Source organism: Tiliqua scincoides, chromosome 12 (assembly GCF_035046505.1).
Source record: "Tiliqua scincoides isolate rTilSci1 chromosome 12, rTilSci1.hap2, whole genome shotgun sequence".
NCBI lineage: Eukaryota > Metazoa > Chordata > Lepidosauria > Squamata > Scincidae > Tiliqua > Tiliqua scincoides.
In genome coordinates, this window is record NC_089832.1 from 12,192,793 (window position 1) to 12,211,743 (window position 18,951).

Below are 18,951 nucleotides of genomic sequence, written 5' to 3' on the forward strand. Positions count from 1 at the left end.
GAGGAGGCAGGAGGGAGGCATTTGGGGGTGGGGGGAGGGTGGGCAGTAGGTGACCCAGAGGTGAGTGGGTGGGGAGCAGGAAGCGGGGCCTGGATCCAGCACTTATGATCCGACACCTAGCCCCATTCCTGGGCAGCCCAGGGCAGTCCCAGGCTGCTTGGATTTGCGTCACCGATTTTGGTGGCGCAGATCTGAGTAGCCCCATTCGGGCTGCTGCGGCTCTCCCCGGGGTAAAGAGAAAAGTTTCCCCTTGCCTCAGGTCGAGCCACAGCCAACCCCAAACTTGCACTGGATTCGGGGTGGGCCCGCCAGCCTGCCTGTTCCAGTGCAAGTTAGATTTTGCTACCTGGGTCCGACATGATAGAGCGTGGTAAGAGACCACTGATAATCTGGGATGGGCAAGGATGGGATGGATCTCTCATTAGGGGGAACAGACAGTCACCACCTATCTCCTCTGAGTCTGGGAACCTGCACAAATTGGGTGTGTGTGTAATCTTGAGAAAGTTAGGACCCACTGCAAAAATTTTGTGAAACAATAAATATGTGACCCATTATAATCCCAACTCAGGGCCCAATCCTATCCAATTTTCCAGTGCCGGTGCAGCTGTGCCAATGGGGCATGGACTGCATCTTGTGGTGGGGCAATAGTCACAGAGGTCTTCTTAAGGTATGGGAACATATGTTCCTTTACTTTGGAGCTGCATTGCAACTGCACTGGTGCTGGAAAATTAGATAGGATTGGGCCCTCACTAGTTTCATATCTTTATTGAGAGTATCTGGGCAGTTGAAAGATCCCTGAAAACAGGGGTGGAATGTAGGTCTTTCCACATGCAAAGCCTAAGCTCTGCCACAAACCCAAGTCCTTCACCTGCAAAGACCAGGATGTGGATTATAGTCATGGGAGGAATATAAAGAGGAAACCTTCATCTTGGATATTTCAGAGCTAGGCAGCAAAGAAAAAAATAACATCCAGAGAAGTTCTCGTTCAACCTCACACAGGCAGATTTTTGCTTGTTTCTATCTGAGCCCCAGACTGTAAATTACATATGTGCAGTGTGTCTATGGGGAGTAAAACATCACTTTAACTTAGTTCACCATGACTAGAAATTCAGTTTCGCTAAGGGGACCTGAGGGGCTGGAAGCAGCATTAAATTTCCTAAATAAGAAGCATTAGATTTGTGTAATAAAGAGGCCTCTGGGATCATCAATGTGCTCCATCCCCCCATCAGCAGCCTCTCATCTCAGAATGGACCTCCAGACCTCCGAGTCAGCCGGAAGATCTTTGCAATCATTAAATCGGATTGACAGGTGCTGCCTTGAGACAATAGAAAGGTTTTCTCTCCTACTGTGCACCTTTGCCTTCTAATCTCAGATGAGCTGCTATTCTCTCCCAAGTATATCATTCTCCAAACTTGATGTATTATTTGCATAACAGGCAAACCCAGTTAATTAAGAAAAAAGAGAGGAGTAGATGATGAAATTGACTGGTGAAGAACCTTTAAGCTCAGAAGTCTTTATCTGCTGGTGCAGCCTGGTGGGGAAGAGATTGTGTCTGAATGCCAAGCAGTGAAGTTTGGGCCAAAGGAAATGATGAAGAAGAAACATCCCCTTCAATAGTGATGCTTAAATTTTGGATTTGGGACCAGCCTGCATGTTATAATGGAAATCTGTGTCTGGAGCTCCCAAAGTCATTAAAAAAAAATCAGCTCTGTTTGCCTGATCTGCATTGGTGCCATAGAATTGGGAAGGGGATCTAATACCACATCCTGCTCTCCAATCAACATTACCCATTTTGTCTTGCGTTCCTTTTGTACTTTGTGTGTTTTCTAAAAACAAATTAACTTCTAGCTTTGTTCATGTAAGTTCTGCTACCACATTACATCTGTTCTCAGCTTTACAAAAGACCTTTGAGTTCCAATTAGAGCCACAGACACCTTTGGATAATTTCTGGTTTTGTTTCTCCATCTGGAGAGCATTCACTGCATTCCTCTTCCAGCAGGCCTCTGTGCAACCTGTAATCTTTTGTGCATTTAAACCCATTGACATTGCAAATCAAACATTACAGGTACCAAAAGAGCACACTGCTAACCCATTACCCAGCCACAGTTTTCCTACACTATCTTCTGATTATTGAAACAAACTGCAGGAAGAGCTGGGCTATAGGCAGCCTCCAGTGAATAGGGCCACTGCTAGAGACATCATCCTTTCCTGGTCAGGAAGAGCCAGCAACCAACCTCTGTAGGCAGAGTCACTGTGGTTTTCAGGGAGACTTTGATGTCCAAGAAACAATCTGAATGTCAACCTTAGGGATTCATTACATGAGGCAGAAAAACACTAAAGCCTGCCGCCACCGTGGTTTAACCCAGACCTGTGTCAGTGATATCACTGGTGCAAGTTTGCTTTGACTGGTGAAGGCAGATCAGACCTGGGAAGGTGGTTAGGATTTGGCAGGTGCTGCTACCGCTGAACCCATCCCCTTCCTGGACCCAATCCACCCCCATAAGAACATAAGAACAGCCCCACTGGATCAGGCCATAGGCCCATCTAGTCCAGCTTCCTGTATCTCACAGTGGCACACCAAATGCCTCAAGGAGCACACAAGACAACAAGAGACCTGCATCCTTCCACTCATCCTCACTCCATTCCATCCTTTCTTGCTTCCCTCCTGACCCCTGTGTGGTCTTACTGTTGGAGGTGGGCATCCGGTGTCCAACAGGAGGCATGGGCAAGAGGCATGGTCTGTTGGTTGAGCTGAAGGCTGCCCAAAGAATGCTAAGCAGGAATGATCCTTGTTGATTTTTGGATGGGAGACTGAAGCTGACAAAGCTGTCCTGGGTGGACAGAGCCAGGAGGACCTCACTGTGAGAGGGTGATGGACTCACAAGTGGTGGGGAGGAGTGTAGAAAGTCAGCTTCTAAGAATGATTAACAGCTTGGTCATCCTGAAGCTGCTCCTGCTGGAAGGTCAGAAGGCACACCCAGATGCTAGATATGTTGACCATGCACCATATTTTTTACAAACAGTATATCCTGCCTAAGTGAACCGCCTTGAGTCTGTAAGACTCTCACAGTATGTTGTGAGTCAGTGAGAAAGGCAGTCTACAAATGCTGTAATTATTATTAATTATCACACATATCCAGCCACTTGCTGCTTTGTGGTTGCCGTCAGCTGTAAAGCTGTTTACACTGCTGGAATGCTTGCTCTGGTGCCAGAAATGGCCTATAGGATTGGGCCGTTAATCTAGGAAAAGACTGGGGTGGTAGAAGAGGAATCTTTAGCTCTTTTAATTGGATTTTAATGGGCTATTTTTATAACATTTTCATCTGCCACCAGCAAGTTCCATGCATTTCTGATGAGGTGGGATGGACTTTAAGTTGAAATGAATAATAAAGGAAATAAAATTAAAATTCTGTTTGAAGAATAGGCACCATCACCTAGTGTTCTTCTGGAGATATATATGAAATGACATCTTTTAGCCTTTGGTTTCCTCTTCTCCAAATAGGACCTCTCCTGCAACTGGTTGGGAAATGTGCACCCCTGCTGATTGTCTGTTCTGGGAATAAACAAGAAATGCTTTGGTCCAGAGCTGTCAGTCTGTCAGCTTTTTACAAGCAGTATAGCCACATTAAAATGTTCTTCATATAGATGAAGAAGATTCATGCTGACGGTTGCAGATGCCCTGGCTCTTGGCATGTCTTGGATTCCTGCCCATGTCAGGAATAGGAAAAAGAACTCAGATTGTTTGATGCTTAAGCAGGATCCTTTGCATTCATACCATTGTTTTGGTGGGTGCTCCTCCTCCCTTGCTATTGAAAGCATGCAGTCCCTTTGTAGGCTACTGCATACTCCACAATACAAAGTCAGTACTCTACAGACACCATTGTAGAGGGCTGTAGCTACAGGGCTGTAGCTCAGTCAAAAAACACTTACTTTCCGTGGAGAAGGTGGAAGGTTCAATGCCTGGCATCTCCAAGTAGGGCTGAGAGAGACTCATCTCTGTCTGAAAACCCTGGAGCTACACCTCCAGCCACACCTTTTGTGATTTGGTACACTAATGCCAGCCACACCTTTGTGTGATTTTGGAGAAAGTAACTTTCTATCTAAAAAATAATGTGGTGGTGACCACCTGTTTCTATGGCATTTGATTAGAAAGATGGAGAATAGGTCAATCAACCTAACTAATTGAGAAGTGGATGGACATTTCATTTGATCTAGCAGCTCCATGTTCTTTTCTTCCTAATGTGCATAGACCAGGTTTAAATATACTCTATGCTAAAACAAAATAAGCTCATGTTTATACATGTGCTTAAGTTGTATAATTTGTTTTGCTTATTCTTAGACTTTAATTAAAACATGGAAGCAACTGGCTGCAATTAGACCTCATCTCCAGAGGTAGTTTTCTATTATATTATTCATTTTACTATCAGGAAGTCTGATAGCTTCGCTGTCTCAGACAACATCTTTAGCAGTGACACACATGGGAAAACTCAAAATTGTTCCTAGAATTGCTTACTCTGGAGTAGAGAGATTTGCTTAAAAACACACTTTTGACTGCTCAGAGTTAAGTTCCACTCAACCCACTTACTTCAGAGTCGATGTGTATTGGGTAGTGCTGCTGTGCCTTTTCTGATGTTCATTTTGATATGTATGAACCAGGAAGGAGATAATCAGGGCTGTATCCACTGGCCTGGCCTCCAACTTCACACATCAAAAGATGCTGTTTGTCTATGGGAATGCATCCATATGCACACATAAAGCTATGAGTTGGATCATTTGTCCCTCTAGTGCAGTATTGTCTACACCAGTGGTTCTCAAACTGGTGTAGGACCCATTTTTTAGAATGATAGTCTGTCAGAACCCACCAGAAGCGATGTCATTAACGTGGAAGTGATGTCATAGCTAGAAATGACATCATCAAGCAGGAACATTTTTAACACCCCATATGACCAAATCAAATCAAACCAAATAATTAAATAATTGTTTGCAATATGTATACATTTAAAAAATTATTTAAATATCAATCAATCAATCAATCAATCAATCAATCAATCAATCAATCAATCAATCAATCAATCAATCAAATAAAGAAGAACTCTCCTAACCCTCCCAGGCAGTTGCTGATGTGTTTAAAAATAATTCCCCAAACAATCCAAAGGCTGCAATCCACGCTTACCCAGGAGTAAGCCCCCTTGACTATCATGGTTAAGAGCATATACACAGTAGCCTGCTAAAAGCACAGATCTGTTACATTTCCCCAAATGCCGTTACATACCATGGTAGCATCAAGTCTAATCTGTCAAAAATAAAATAGACATTGAAATGAATGGGGACCCACTTGAAACTGGCCTGCAACCCATCTAGTGAATCCCGACCCACCATTTGATAAATACTGGACTGTCTAAAGTTTTAGACAGGGATATTTCCCAACCCTACCTGAAGATTAAACCTGGGACCTTCCACATTCAAAGCATGTGCTTTATCAGCACAATCTCAGACCCTCCACATTTTAGGACTCTCTCGGCATAGGGTATTCTTGAATGTATGGAATGGAATACAGGAATGTGAGTGTCATCACCACTCTGCTCACCCTCTTCCATGAGTTCATTTAAACGAGCATCAGATATGTTAGGGAATGTCCACCCAGGTTTGGACCCTGTTACTCGGGTGTGCAGAAAGCATCATAACTTGGAATTGAATTTGGTCTCAAACTAATGGAAATTAAAACCAATACAAGGCTCACTAGCAGATGAGAGTCTCTAGAAACCTATGTCACAATTAATTTTCGTAATAAAATGTTTATACAAACACATTGATTGACTTTTGGTTTTGGTCAGCGTTAAGATGCATTGTCCCTTCAGGTAAATATTGGTCTTGGCCTCAATCAATATCTACCTCTCAGTTCAGTGCATGGTGATGTTGGTTTCAACAGAAGTCAATATTTGCTTAATGTCTTGTAGTCTGGTCCCAGGTACACAGTTTTTCCCCCCCCTGTATCTTTGCTTCCCACCACCATCACTGAGCATACAGCTCAGTTGTTACCACATTCATCAGCTTGTGTTTCTTTGTTTCCCTCTCTTCAGTATTGGCTTCAAATTCAATAAAACTATGATACTCTTCTACACCAACTGTTCAATCCTGTTCACTTTAATCAAGCTACTAGTCTCATTGATTATCACGGGACTTCTTGCATGAGTAAATCAAGGACTCTTTGGTCCTTTGCAAGTGGATTGTCTGCACCTGTTTAGAAGAACAAAAAAATTGTTCAAAATGTTCAAAAAAAATCAATGATGCTTTTTTTTATTGGTTCAGCTGGTTGGCAACCTTCAGTCTCAAAAGACTATGGTATAAGCCTACAGCACCTGGTATTCCCAGGCGGTCTCCCATCCAAGTACTAACCAGGCCTGACCCTGCTTAGCTTCCAAGATCAGACGAGATCGGGCATGTGCAGGGTTGGGAAATGCAGACTCACTTGTCACATGTCAGACACTAAGACACTATTGACGTGCACCATGTTGGCATCCTTCAGTCTCAGAAGACTCTGAATGGTGGTATCGCACTCTGAATGGTGGTTCTGGAACAGAGTGTCCTCTCCAGTGCGCGAAGCCTGGGTAAAGTAGATATAGAGGAGAGACTGTTTCCCATGCAGCAAATCCCCCCTCTCCGCATTGCTGAAATGGTCCAATGGAAAGGCAGAGGCCAATATGGTTGGTTCCAGTGGAATCGCAGAAGTTGCCCGAATGTGACTATGTTCAGCCATGAACTGCCTCAGGGATTCGGGCTCTGGATTTTGCCTCGAGGTTGACTCCTGAAGCCTTTTCCATAACTGGATGTAGCCACAAGGCAGTGGAGGTTTGGGATCAGAGTTTTCCTTCTCTCAGATGAGTTGCCTTCCCAGGCTCACGAGTCCCATCTACCCGGTGGCTGTTTAGTCGCCTCTTATGACAAGTACAGCCAAACTGAGGGCCTATTCTTATCCCCAGCCCCCAGGGGAACCCCAGGCTGTTATTGAATGCAGATGTCCAATCTCGTCTGATCTCGGAAGCTAAGCAGGGTCAGACCTGGTTAGTACTTGGATGAGAGACCGCCTGGGAATACTGGGTGCTGTAGGCTTATACCATAGTCTTTCGAGACTGAAGGTTGCCAACCAACCGTGACGCGCACCATTAGCACCAATATTCTGGGTTTCGTACTGAATGTGCAAAGATGAACATGAAACAATGTGCAAAGTCAAAACATGCGCTCCTTACTTTAGACACTACAGTCAGGTTCTACCATCCTGATAGACGTGAAGAGGAGCCACCCACAAAATTTTGACAACTAAGAGAACCTTTGTCATTTGCTTACTTCCCCAGAGTTCTGATCAAATTTAGAAAATTTGATCAAATTTAGAAAATTGAGGGTCAGAAAAGTTTTTCTCAAACTTTATGGTGGTTTGATATAAATTTGGCGTGCCGATTCAAAAAATGGCATCCGTTTTGCCCTATCACGTCTAGTTTTGGAGATATAATATAGCCTCATTAGTGAAAGGTTCAAGCAGCTTCCTCATGAGGAAGCCATGGTGTAGGCTTCCTCAAGACGAAGCTGCTTGAACCATTCACTAAAGAGGCTATACCGTGTCTCCAAAACTAAGAGACTATCACATCCAAAACTAGATGTGATAGGGCAAAATGGATGCCATTTTTGGAATCAGCACCCCAAATATACCCAGGAATTTGTGTAACATTTAAGGAAGCAAAATGTGTGTTGGCCTGTGTTATCTTTACCACTTGGTAGGATAATCCTGATGACTTTTTTAACAACTGAGTGCAAACTGTTACAAAGAGGGATCACAGCCAGACACAGCTCAAAGTCGTGCTCCACACAGCATGGAGCTTGGCAACCCAGAAATTTGGTGCTGACATGTGATAGCGTCACAGTGCCATGCTGGAAGAGAAGGGGTACGCATGCTGGTGCAGACTCCTTACAGGGAATATAGGTCTCTATCCAAGCATATTCAGTCACGGATAGCTTACCATAGTCTCGGGTAGTTTAGTAGGCTATATCTTAACTGAGATTCCTGATTCAAACTAGCATTGACAATAAAATTTTTCAAAAGTGAAATCCAAGGTAAACTTCAGAATTACTTCCATGGCAAAAGATCTGGGAATTTTCAAAGGAGGTCAAGTGATTTTCTATGACAAGTGAAATTACAGAGGGTATTTCTTCACATCCCTAACTTAAGCCCAGTTTTTAAAACCAGTTTCTAATTCTTGCCATCTGGATCCCTTTCTTGGACTCAGATTTGGTGCCAGGATAGACAATGGACAAATGGCATTCAATTCTTACCAAAGCAAAATAGCATTGATTAGAAGGACCATAACATAACAAGAAGTTGTGTCCAGGGTGCCCAGACAATGGAGGACAGAGTGCCTATACCTTTAACCATTGTAGAGAAGAGGGAATTTTGGCAGGTGCAGCTCAACACGGCAGGTGTTTGAAAAGCTGCACCTGCCAAAATTCCCTCTTCTCTACAATGGTTAAAAGTATAGGTGCTCTGTCCTCCATTGCATCTGGTCAGCCTGGTTGTGCCATCCCAAGCATGAAAATTGTAACTCAAGGAAAGGCCCTCTCAGTGGTGGCATCCTCTATGTGGAATTCCTTACCATTTGCAATCAGCTGGCTCCCTCTCTGCCTGTTTTTTAAAGGCAGCTGAAGTCTTGTTACCTTTAGCTGTGGGAGTCTTGCAATGTGTTAATTGTCTGTTGTTCATGGCTGCCTTGATGATTTGTCTTGAGGATTTGTTTTAAACCATTTCTACCTAACGCTGCAAATATGCAACAAGGATCAAATGTGTGCACCTGTGGGCTGGGCAAAAATGGATTAATGCTCTCTTTGTTAAAGTTGCTGTGATCTTTCTGGTTTTATTATTTCAATTGATTTGTCATTATTTTTGGTTTTATTGTGTTGCTGGGAGCTTTCTTGGGATCCTTCCATTTTAAAGGGGTAAGGCAGAAAACAAAGACTGTAAAACAAATAAATACTAGAAATGGACCGTTCCTGCGCCTTTTTAGTAGACAGAGATACTAGGAAGATAGCATTCATAGTTCCCACATCTGAAACTAAGTTTTTCTTTTCTTATTCATCCATTTTAGAATTCTGGCAGTGTTCAGTATCTGCATGAAGCATTTATTGAAATGGGATATCGTTGGCTAAAGCATTGAAAAGTACATTTGTCATTTCCCTCATATCAGCAAGAACTATATATCAGAATAGACTCGACTGTTTTCCACATTATTTTCATAAATAAATATACAGGTTATTGATAACACATATATACATCTTTGAGCTTTGTCACATAAAATGTAGCAAAATACATTGTCCAATATATTTACACCCAGGGGAGAAAATATATTATAATCAATTAATCAATTGTTGAATGAGTTGTGGCGGATTTTGTCAGAGTGCTGTCAAGATGATGGCATCTATCTGCAAATCTCTTTTTATGGTGGAGATGAATCTGTTATATTAAAACTACCTAGTCTTAGTTCCTGTTTCCATAGCTTTGCAATCATATGCTGCGTTTTGCTTTTGGAGATGCAGCAAAGAAAATGTTATTCCCCAAGGAGATCTGGTCTCATGTGGAGTAAAATCAATAGCCACAAAGTGAATACCAATAGCCACAAGGTCCTCAAGCAGTATCCAACTTGACCTTTGACACCACCCCTCTAGATGCCCATTCAACTCACATGCGTACTGGTTAGGATGCTATCACCCACCCACAAACAGTGTGAGATCTGAACCTTGTCCTGTAGTCAGGAATTTTGTGGTGGACGAACCTTAAGGGTGAAAGGAATCCTTTCAGAACAGCCAGAACATAACTATAGATAGCCAAATATCTTCTAAAGCTATTTAACTGCTAGTCCAATCCTATCTTGCGCTGGAACAGCTTGTACGGGGTACAAGCCATGATGTGTATGTGCAACCTCCTGATTTTAGAAATGGGTTATGTCAGAATGCCAGATGCAAGGGAGGGCACCAGGATGAGGTCTCTTGTTATCTGGTGTGCTCCCTAGGGCATTTGGTGGGCCGCTGTGAGATACAGGAAGCTGGACTAGATGGGCCTATGGCCTGATCCGGTGGGGCTGTTCTTATGTTCTTATGTAACAGGCAGGCCGACTGGCCTGTGCTGTAGCAGGTGCAGGGTAGGAGGTGAATGCCATACAACAGAGTAAGGGAATTTATTTCCCCTTACCCTGTGTAGCGTGGCAGCCTCCCCAATGGGGCTACTCAGATCTGTGCCAGTGATTTCACGGGCGCAGATCCGAGCAGCCTGGTGTCATGCTGGGCTGTTTGAGAGTGGGGTAAGGATACGACATAGGCCACCCAGGCCAGTTCCATCCCCCAGGGGCTGATCTGTTCACTAGCCTGCCCCTTGCCTGCCCCAAAATACCCCCATTCCACTCTCCCACCACTATCCCCAACTCCTCATGCCAGACACCCTTGGCCGACGCAAACTCACCCTTTACCAATCTGGATCCAGCATGGGGAGGCCGTTGTGTGCCCTCGTGCTGGCCTCCCCATTTCACAAGGAGGCACATATATGACTTATTGCATGTTTGTGATACTTCTGGGCCAGCGCAAATGACTTGCGCTGTCTGGAGACTGGGCTTGGATTGTGCCCTGCATTACTTATTAAGTGTTTGGGAAGAGTATGGCCTGCAGTCTATTTCTTACATCTCAACTAAAAAGATATGAGCTACCATGAGTCTCAAACCAGGGAGTCTAATGGCAAAGCTCAGGCACGTTACTCCCTGGACCATCGTGGGAGCTCCTAAGAAGAATGGAATTATCAGATTGTTCTCTGTGCTGCACTGTTGCCTTTCTTATGGCCACAACTGGCACTGAAGCTCTTCAGGGTTGGTGACATGAGGAGCCAATAGGGGCATTGTTGGCTTTATGTATCAGTTGTTCTGGGCTTGAGTTCTCAGTCTGTGGAATTCATGTGACTGGGTAGCAACACAGACCTCTCCTCACCTGTTACCTGACCACCAGACTGTATATGGCTATGCAGCCTTGACCCTTTAATTTTCATCCACCTAATCCAATATCTACCAGCACATTTTCAATCATTTCTGCCCCCTCAATCCTTGTCTGCCTGTGCTAAAACTGGATGCCAGTTCATTCCAAAACCTCTGAGCTTTGACAGAGGGGCTGGCTATGACCCAGACTTGAATCTACAGGGCTGGCCCATCCATGAGGCCAACTGAAGTGATCACTTCAGGTAGAAGATTGGCAGTGGGGGACCCAGCTCCATCTTCCAAACCTCCACTGCTCTTCTTCCTCCCACCCCCTGGATTGGGAACTAGAAGAGAGTGATGGTCTAAAGCATCTCTAAGCAGGAGTTGCTCTAGCCTACCATTCTATCTTCCACACTCCCTCTCCCACTCTATTTCCCTCTTTCTTTTCCTTTTCCAATTCAGGGGGTGGGAGGAGAAGAGGCTGGCACATCATCAGGTAAAGGGCATGCCACTTCAGGTACCAGGATGTCTTGGACCAGCCCTGTCCTCAACACTGTAATTGTCCATTGCACATTGGAGAGGAAGAGAGGAAGCAGTGGACCAGTGACCTTTCAGGAAGACTTGGCCACAATCATTAATCCAATTGAGGAACTGCTTGCAAGCTCCTAAGGACCCTCAGGACTCCACAGAGTGCAGTTTGAAAAACCATTTATTTAGTTCATGGTGGGTTATCCTTTATATTGTGTTCATGAGATATTTTTGCATAGCTCTCATTTATACTAGTGGGTGACAAAAGGTGAACACTGGAGAGAGGCTGTAACAAAGACAGAAAGATTAACAGCAAAATCCTAACTTGCACTGGAAACAGGCAGGCCAGTGGGCCTGCGGTGTATCCAGTGCAAGTTTCAGGTGCTTAGTGACTCAGTCTGGGGCAAGATGAATCGCTTCCCCCTACCCCAGGGAGAGCCACTGCAGGCCCAATGGAGTTACTTGGATCTGCACCACCTCCAAAGGTAGTGCAAATCTGAGAAGCCTGGGGCTGGCCCAGGCTGGCTGGGAAATATGGTTATTATTAGTATTAGTATTAGTATTAGTATTAGTATTAGTATTAGTATTAGTATTAGTATTAGTATTTATATACCGCTTTTCAACTAAAAGGTCACAAAGCAGTTTACAGAGAAAAATCAAATAACTCCAGCATAACTAGCAAATACTAGTTAGGATTGCACCCTAAATATTTCACAAGATGGTAAAGCATCTGTTTCATTTACCATTTCATAGCCCTGATGGTTTGTTCCCTAGTACATGTTTAGAATGCTGGCAGGAGGGCATTAGATATGCGTTTGTATTGCTTGGGATTCTCCTTTCTCCACCCTCATATTTAATTTTACACCTGGGTAAACAGCAGTCCAAGAAGGTCAACTAAATTATTGGTTTGCAAGTTGGATATATAAGCCACAACACTTCCGGCCCCTAGACACAATCTGTCACTTAGGTCATCTCCAAAAACAAAACCCAAAGTTCATTAAGATAACCCCAACAAAGAAAGAACAACACAAAAACTGAAAATGGATTTTTACGCTAGGCTAAGCAGATAATTCCTGTATCATCATTTGAACACCATTTTAATAAAACAACTGCAACTTCTATCTTGGGGCTGAATTTGCTTGTGTTGATAGCACCCTGTTCTAAATGTTTTATGGGACTAGTCAGTATAAATCTACCAAGAGTTTGATCAACAGGAATTGATTCTTTTCCTAACCTTAATTCATTTCAAGTACGCCAACCTGTTCTAGAAGATCATTATAAATCTTCCATGACTGAAATAGGTAGTTTTAGTCATTATTCATTTCTGGCACAAAGCTTCTCCCCACCCCACCCCCAACTTCCTGTCACATGTTTGCTCTTCTCATGGGTCCTGGTTTGGGTATTTGTTATAGTAAAACCTGAAATCCATTATTACGAATTCTATCTAGTGAAAAACAGGAGCTCTGATGTGAGAAGTTTCTAGTATTGCCTTGCAAAAACTAGAAAATACAGGTGTGCATCACTTAATGACAGGGATACATTCTCTGATTACTGTTGTTATGCGATTACGTTGTTAAGCAAACATTCATTCCAATCTAGTGCCTTTGTTTGTTCTTTGTTGTTTCTAACACTCTGTTAGAAAATTACAAAGTATTTTATGTTGTTTTCCTTTTTAGATGCTCTTATTTGCTTGGACCCAAGGTAGCCTCCCATCTGAAGCTTTGTCATTCTAATTTGTTGTTTGCTTTCCTCCTTTTTCCTGACTGTGCTATAAAGTCTTTGAGATTTTTCTTTCTTTGGGGCTGAATATGATGTGGGAAATGTAAAGTGTTTCTATTATGTATTGATGGGAGCCCATTGTTCCTTCCATGTATCTTGAAGAGTAATTTAAAAATAGTTCTTAAACTAATCATTATTTCTGAACCACCTTTTTTTACATAAGAACATAAGAACAGCCCCACTGGATCAGGCCATAGGCCCATCTAGTCCAGCTTCCTGTATCTCACAGTGGCCCACCAAATGCCCCAGGGAGCACACCAGATAACAAGAGACCTGCATCCTGGTGCCCTCCCTTGCATCTGGCATTCTGACATAGCCCATTTCTAAAATCAGGAGGTTGCGCATACACATCATGGCTTGTACCCCATAATGGATTTTTCCTCCTGAAACTTGTCCAATCCCCTTTTAAAGGCATCCAGGCCAGATACCATCACCACATCCTGCAGCAATGAGTTCCACAGACCGACCACACGCTGAGTAAAAAAAATATTTTCTTTTGTCTGTCTTAACTCTCCCAACACTCAATTTTAGTGGATGTCCCCTGGTTCTGGTGTTATGTGAGAGTGTAAAGAGCATCTCTCTATCCACTCTGTCCATCCCCTGCATAATTTTATATATCTCAATCATGTCCCCCCACAGGCGCCTCTTTTCTAGGCGGAAGAGGCCCAAGCGCCATAGCCTTTCCTCATAAGGAAGGTGCCTCAGCCCAGTAATAATCTTAGTCGCTCTCTTTTGCTCCTTTTCCATTTCCACGATGTCCTTTTTGAGATGTGGTGACCAGAACTGGACACAATACTCCAGGTGTGGCCTTACCATCGATTTGTACAACAGCATTATAATATTAGCCGTTTTGTTCTCAATACCTTTTCTAATGATCCCAAGCATAGAATTGGCCTTCTTCACTGCCACCGCACATTGGGTCGACACTTTCATCGACCTGTCCACCACCACCCCAAGATCTCTCTCCTGATCTGTCACAGACAGCTCAGAACCCATCAGCCTATATGTGAAGTTTTGATTTTCTGCCCCAATGTGCATGACTTTACACTTACTGACATTTAAGCGCATCTGCCATTTTGCTGCCCATTCTGCCAGTCTGGAGAGATCCTTCTGGAGCTCCTCACAATCACTTCTGGTCTTCACCACTCGGAAAAGTTTGGTGTTGTCTGCAAACTTTGCCACCTCACTGCTCACCCCTGTCTCCAGGTCATTTATGAAGAGGTTGAAAAGCACTAACGAAACATTTTCCGCAAATGTCAGCCGCCTCATGATTACCTTGTAGAGCCAGACAGTAATAGTTTATAGTCAGCAAGAGTTTAAAAGCTCATTGTAAAATTCCAATTAGAGAAAGAAGCCCGACCATACCTATGGTTTCAGGAGGTGGTGAATATCAAGGTTTGGAGTCACACGCAGGAGAGGTAATTGCTCCTTATCTTTCCAGCACTTGCTGGTTTCTATGTAATAATTGCTTCCATGTGTACAAAGATATAATTATTTTGATCTTGAAACTTTTGGGTTTGTTTTAATCTGTCAGGTGTTCATTCCAGTGAGCTGAATCATGGTTAACCCACAAAGAAAACTCCCCCCCCCCAGTCTTCCTTTTTAATGTTTCAAATATCATTCTGCTTCTCCTCTCTGTTCTACAGATCCTTAGGCAGTCATCAGAAGGACTTTTCAACTGTAATTTTAACACTTTTTTTCTGCCTCGGATTCTGCATTATAAAAACCATATACATATTCATAATTCCCCCTACCATCAATGAGTGAATGCCACTTGTTTGGGAGGAAAAGTTCACTTGGATAAAGTGTCTCTTACAGCCCAGTCCTAACACATGCTGGAACAGGCAGGCCAGCTGGCCTTTGCTGTATCCAGCGCGGGATTTGAGGTAGATCTTGTGCAACTTAGAGAAAGGGGATTCAATTCCCCTTACCTGTGTTGCATGGCAACCACCTCAATGGGGCTCCTTGGATCTGCACCAGCGAAATCACTGGGGTTGATTTGAGCAGCCCAGTGTAACCCCAGGCTGCTTGGGAAAGGGGTTAGGATATGAGCTAAATGCTGGAGGTCAGTCTCACTCCCCTCCCAGGCCCGGTCCACCCCCCTGGTCTGCCTGCCCTCTCACCCTCCCCCTACCCCAGAATGCCCCCTTCCACCTTCCCCCTGCCTCTCCAAACTCTTGTGCTGATGGCCTGCTGCCAGCATGAACTTAATGGTGCAGGTCCTGATCCGGCATGGGAAGGCATTTGCGTGTGCTTGTGCTGCCCTCTCTGACTCCTACGATGGCACAAATGCGCTCTCAATTTCATATTGCTTTTCTTTTCCATCACAGCTACATCTCCATTCTCTGATCAACCAACTCTTCATGTTCACTATATTCCACATTTTGGCTATACAGATTTTTGCATCTGTACCAACAGTGCCATCCTGTGTATTCCTACTTAGAAGAAAGTTCCACTGAGTTCAATGGAACTTCCGTAAGTGCATATCATATAAGATTGGAGCCCTAATTCATTGCATATGGTTCACTGGTGTTGTTTTCTTTTTTTAGCTTAAAGCAGCTTCCCAGAATCTAATCTCCAACTGGAGTGTCTGCCGTAGATTATAAAAAGGAAAGTGTAAGGAGAAATCTATATATTATTAACAAAATGTGTCATTTGAGCCCAGGAGAGAAAGACTCACCCACCACTTCAGCTGTTCCACTGAATCTGGCATTTGTAGCTTTCTCCAGGAAATAATCACAGCCTCTGTTTTGCTACATCAAGAAATGCTATTGCCAAACAGGGCACGATGCTCAGAAATATTCCATTATCTAGTGGGCCATGTGCATCATGTAATGAGCGACTCAAATACTGCAGGGGAAATCTGTTCAAATTCTGACATAGCAAGACCCATCAGCTGTAGTTAGAATCATAAATTCATGGAAGGGACCCACAAGGTTCTCTAGTCCAACTCCCTGCCTGTAGCAGGAAATCTTCATAGAGCAGTGATTTTCAACCAGTGTGCTGTGGCACAGTGATGTGCCGCAAATGGTCCACAGGTGTGCCATGGGAGTTTGGGGAAGGATCATTTATTAGTAGGGACACTGTGAGATGTGAGCCCCCCATCACCAGTGTTCCTTGTGAATGGTGAAAAATCCGATGGTGTGCCTTGACAATTTGAGCACCTTGTCAGTGTGCCATGAGATGAAAAAGGTTGAAAATTGCTGTCCTAGAGCATCTCCAGCAGGTTCCTGTCAAGCCTCGCTTGAAGATCTCCAGTAAGGGAGAATCCTCCACCTCCCTGGTTCTTGCCTATGCATCTACCTTGGCATGCCTAGGGAGCATCATCTAACAGGTGCAACCCACACTTGACAAGTACCAGAAAACTATTTCTGCCCATTTTCCATCTTTCCGTGTTTTGCCTTAAAAAAACAAAACAAAAGCAAGTTATTTTACTTCCAAGTTATTCTGGTTTAGCATAACGGTAAACACCATTCAGACCCTCCTGAAAAATGTCACCTGTCTTGTAGCAATTGATTTCACTTCTGCTGTGAGAGGACCCCTGGAATTCACTTTGTGTGACATTTCGCTACCAACCCATGACTTGTCGTACAGAAACACATGTGGGTTTTCTTGAAAAAGACCCCTGAAAATGGCTTTGAAGTGCACATTTTGTTCTGTATATATTTATTTTATTTATAATGATATTAAAAGAAAAAACAATATGAACTACAATATTAATACAAAAAATACATTAAAATAAGAAAGAAAGAAAGAAAGAAAGAAAGAAAGAAAGAAAGAAAGAAAGAAAGAAAGAAAGAAAGAAAGAAAGAACTACACAGAATATATCTACAGTGTAGCAAGAGCAAAGCCAAAAAGTTCTAATTACTAACTGCATTTATATTAATGATCTAAATTTCCAAAGAAAGAAAGAGCACATTTTGAAAGTTCTGGCTTCTACCCTATAAAAGACATGCCAGAACATTCCCATTTAGAGAAGGAACAGTAATGGGTCCAGGAATGGCTCAGGTCCAGGGTATTTGAGGGACTGCCTCCTTCCACACAATGCAACCTGTCATCTCAGGTCATCAGAGGGGCCCTTCTGACTGGGCTGCCACCAGTGGAGGTGAGGGGGATGGCGGCAAGAAAGAGAGCCTTCTCGCTGGTGGCTCCCCATCTGTGGAACTCCCTCCCCTTGGAACTGAGAACAGCTCCCTATTTAGAGTGCTTTCAGCAGGGGGTTAAGACCTTTTTATTTAAAGAAGCCTTTTAATGCTTACACAAGGGGGCATGGCTTTTTTCTTTTAATTTATTTTAATTTTGGGTTCAAGTTTTATTGTGTTTTATTGTTTTTAAATGTTTTATTTTTATACATATTTATATATTTTATCTTTTTATATGATTTCTTTTGTAATCCGCCTTGAGTGTCCTTTATCAGGACAGAGAGGCGGGATATAAATAAATAAATAAATAAATAAATAAATAAATAAATAAATAAATAAATGTAATCTCTTCCTTAAGCAGTCTCTAAATCAAGTAGTTCAGTGGATCTGAAGTTCAGAACCTTTCCTGCTAGTGATGAACAGCCCAATCCTCAATCTTTGTGCAGTGGTGCAGTAGTGCCAGTGTGGGCTATGCTACACCCTGCATGGGCTTTTTGACTGCTGGAGCTCTTCTTCGGGTAAGAGGACATTCATCCCCTTGATTTGGGGTAAGCCCCTGCAGCTGCAACAGGTCAACTTGGACCTGCATCAGTGATATCGAGTTGGTCTATGACAGCGATTGCCAAACTTGCAACCCTTGTGCACCAAAAAACCAGTTCCTGTTTGGACTGGAGCTTACCATTACACAGCATTCTTTCCCAGTAGATTTGGGCACCAGGATGCTCTGGGCAGTCATGTCTGTTGCCCACATCCCAGAAGGCTGTGCAACAAGATGTCTGGGCATATATGACTGCCCAGAGCATCCTGGTGCCCAGATCTACTGGGACAAGAACATGGCACAGAGGCAGAACAGTAAACTCTACTCACAGAGTGGAGGGTTTTCCCCAAACTCTGGATCTGGCTCCTAGGCTGGGGTTTGGAAAGCCCTGGTCTATGCAGGCAGAACAGGCCTGGGAAGGGGAGTTAGGATACAGTGCGCACTGGCACTGCCAACTCCACCATCTCCTGGGCCCAATCTGCCCACCCCTGCCCCATCTTCTCCCCATTCCACTCAAAGGGGAATGCACGAGATGTCCTCTCACAGTGATACAGTCACACCCCTGGGCAGAATATGAGCCTGTCTTCTGCCCATCGCCTGCGCTTTTTTTTAAAGCAGAAGAAATGGGAGTTGCTCAGCTGCGAGAGTGGCTGCTGCTGCCCCGCCCTCTTCTCCCTCCACTCCGAGGCTGCCGCCTTCTGTGTTCGCTGCATGTTGTTTCCAAAGCTCTTGGACTCCAACCCCCATCTGGCAAGTACTGAGCATGCTCAGCTTTGTAGTCCTTAACCCTCCCTGATCCTGGTCTGGTTGGTTCCTAGTTCCCAGCCTGGGATCTCTTCTCATCAGAGTGAAATCTCTCTTTTCAACCCTCTCCCTCTTCCACTCCCCCCTTTCAATCACCAAACCTTCCTGCTTTCCTCCCCCTCCCCAAATAAAACACTTCCCAGGGGTCTTAAAGTTGTTTCCA

At 43.8% G+C, this 18,951-nt stretch overlaps 1 pseudogene; it reads right to left on the minus strand.

Moving 5' to 3' along the window:
• Nucleotides 1–6,347: 6,347 nt before the first annotated feature.
• LOC136663285 (5S ribosomal RNA) lies at nt 6,348–6,465 on the minus strand (annotated as a pseudogene).
• Between the last annotated feature and the right edge of the window lie 12,486 nt (nt 6,466–18,951).